The following is a 3,542-nucleotide window of genomic DNA, read 5'->3' as shown; positions in this document are numbered from 1 at the left end:
AACCCCTCCCCCCCCGCCGCGCGGCCTCGCCGCGCGCCTGCGCACTGCGCACCGGAGGTGGGGGGGCGGAGCCCCGTGCGCTGGCGGCGGCGGGAGGCTGGCGCGCAAGCGCAGTGGAGCCCGGTAGGCGGCGTGTATGTGTGTGCGTGCGCCGGTGGCTGAGAGAGCGTTGAGGGGAGCGCGCCCCGCTGGGGGCGGAGGGTGAGCGGCGGGCTGCCTTCCTCCCCGCCCGGCCCGCGGCGGGAGCGTCTGTTTTGAGGGGACTTTGGTATCCCCCGCAGACTGCCGCGGTCTCTCGGGTGGCGGTGCCCGCGGGGGAGGAGGTGATGCCGGCCCCGCTGACGGGAACCCGCCGCTGCCGCGCCGCAGGTGCGCGCGCCCCTTCCCGCCCAGCCCTCCGCCCCGCCCCCGGCGCGGTGGTCGTGAGGGGGCTGCTGAGGGGAGGTGGGGGAGCGGGTACTCCTCTCGGTTTTACCCCTTTTCCAGGTGTAATTCTGTGGCGTTTTTAATAAAACTCAGCCCGGTAGAGACCTTCCCCATGTCACTTCTCGGTTTTAGCTGCCTGCGGGGTTAGGTTTTACTCGACGCTCACCGCGATGGCGGGGTTGTGGGCAGGGAGGGGCGCGAAGACTGAGGTGAAGGAAGAGGGGGTGGTTTTAACGACGAGGCCAGTGGTTGTTGAATTTTCCTGAAGCTTTACCCGACTGTCTGGGGGCTGTTGGTCGGTTTGGAAATCGAGTTGAGTCCTGTGCGGGGTAATGGGGTGGTGAATGGGAAGAAAATCCACATAGGAGCCCCAAAATTGGGGAAGAAAAGCACAATAGGTCAGAGCAGAGGAATGCCACCCACCCTCCGCTTCCCTCCCTGCCCCCCAAGTGCAATGAATGATTAGTGAGGTAAGTTTAAGCACTTATGTTAGTCACCTATAAATGGAAGATGAGCCAAAAAAGGATTGCTCTTCTTAATGGCAATAGAGGAATTGGAAATAAAATTCTGAGAGAGTTTTTGGGTGGGGTGTTGGCTTTGGGTTTTTGGGGGGTGAGGTGGGTGGGTGGGGGTGTTTGTTTTGTTTTATTGTTAGTGTAGCTACTATGAAGTGATGTGTTTGGTCTGGTGTATGGCCAAATCTGAATTCCTGACCCACAGCTACTGTAAGGAAGGGAGCTTATCTCCCGAAAGAGGAAGAATGGGTCTCCATCCCTGTCTGCTGTTCTTAATTGTCTTTGCTGTTTTTTCAGGACTTTCTAGACTGCAGCAAAATGCAGATGGCTTGATTGTGAAAATTTTTGCTGCTTCTGAAAGCAAAATTGTATGAGCTACAGTTTTATGAGTGCCGCATACTCTTTACTTCAGCACGTTATCCACCTTATGTGGAGTTGCAGGTAAATCCCACTGTAATGACTTGAGAAAAAAATCATAACCAAGGGATGAGATATTGTTATAAAATGAAATTAAAATACATGTTCTATGTTCTATTTTTGTCAAATTTTTTGTTTGTTTAGTGATGAATATTGTCGATAAATTGCAGAGAAAGTAAGTCTGGGATGCTATATATTTCACTGTCATTGACCAAATATTAAAAAGATGTCCTATTTAGAAATGAAAGTGAATCAAAATTAAAAAAGTGAAAATAATTCTATAATTGATGATCTAATATTTTTTCCAGTTATCTTCATTTGTATATACATGATTGCCATTCATAACCCATGGAAAGAAAGTCTTGAAACCACTGAAATAAATTTGTATATGGAGTTGCTAGTAAGGTACTGGCCTTTATTTTATTCTCCGTTAAATTCAGGATGTCTGCTTTAACTGATGTGAAAGTCAAAATGATAAAACTTATAATCAGACCTGAGAACACTTTAAGAAATGATAGGTCTGATGCAGTGCATTGAGATTACAAGCTTTAATATTTAGTTGAGATTCTCTTAGTTCTTGGCAGCTTTGGTGAACTGTCCATGAGAAAAGTAATTGTATTTAAAATATAACTGCGGGGGATGTAACCTGCTGTCCTTTTGGCCAGCATTTCCTATGAGAAAGAGCTAAACACGAGCTCTTTGGTTCAAGGCTATGTGCTGCTGCTGAGTAGAAGTCAGACAGCTCTGGGACTGTTTCAGAGCAATCCATGAAACATGTTCTTAGTTTATTATGGAAGCATTTTCCAACAGTGTCCCTGTAGAATAAAATAGTGAAAACTTAATTGCTTTATCTTCTTCACAGTGCTACAACACTTCTTGGTTTTTTTAAAGCTTTGTATGGCCACTGATTTTTGTAAACCTTGCAGTATTGTTTCCATTTCTTAGAATACTTTAAGGTGACAAGTGAAGAGTTTTTGCAGGTGCTTCCCTACTCAAAGGAATAATTTGAATAGAGGACCACAGGTAGGGTTTCTAACTCTTACCAAGATAGATATGAAATGTGTTGTCTTAACTAGACTAAGGCATGTTTGTAAACATACTTGGTACCTTTTTCTGTGTTTAACTATCTGTGTCTGTACTTCTTGATTATCATCATTTCATCTGGACCGTGGCTTTGCAGTAGTCCCATTAATGGGATTGTGGATACATCAGTAGCAAGGATTTCTTGACATTGAAAGAAATAGCGAAGATTTCTTGACCACTTGTAACAGCATTTCTGTAACCTTATGAGTGGAGAGATCCTGACCCTGTCTGCTGAAGGATGTGTGGTTTTGTGCCTGTTTTTTATAAAACTAAAATGGCACTGGTGGCGATTCCATTGATACAGAGTGTTTGGATTTCAGAATAGTTTTCCATAAAAATGTCTCAGCTGCTGAAACCAAGCTGTTTTGAGATGAAGGATAGCTTAATGACCAGTTAAATGATAGAAAACAAAAGATAGTGTTAAAGACAGCCCGCACAACAGGGAAAGATTACTAATGAAGTCCAGCAGCTGTAAGTGCTGTTTAACATCATTATAAATGATTTGGAATAAGAGGGTGGCAAAGTTTGCCACTGAGATGTCTCACTGTCTTTTGGCAGAACTGGCTCCACACTGTGCAGAGCTAGGGAGGGCGAGGGAGTTAACCCTATTTCAGCCTTGTCTGACAATTTATGCATATTGCTCTGCATAACACTTTAATACATAAAGGAGAAAGGTAAACAAACCATGGGAACAGACAATTACAGGTGGCTAAGAAGCAGTTCATAGCCTGCTTGTGTGAATAAATGAGGGCAAAAGAGGCAACTTGTGAGGGTTGTAGTCAGGGGTTTCACATTGTCACAACACTGTGCCCTGCTGATGTGATCCAGTTTTCACTGGGATAAGCACTTCTGCACTGACTTGGGATGTGAATCAAGCCCTTTAAGAAGATTTGTGCTAGATTTTTGGGTTTTTTAGAGTGCTTAGGACCCCCCTTGGATGCTATAAAGCCAAGCTTGCTTCCTGTTCCTTGCATGTGTTCAGTTTTGTTCAAATAAAAAACTTGAAAATTCTAGAAGGATGAAACAAAAGGAGAGACAAGACGTATGTTTCCTATAAAGTGAAATAAAGAAATGTACTTGTCTGCAAGGATTTACAACTTT

This window comes from Buteo buteo, chromosome 22 (assembly GCF_964188355.1).
Source record: "Buteo buteo chromosome 22, bButBut1.hap1.1, whole genome shotgun sequence".
NCBI lineage: Eukaryota > Metazoa > Chordata > Aves > Accipitriformes > Accipitridae > Buteo > Buteo buteo.
Note: the sequence above shows the minus strand (reverse complement) of the source record.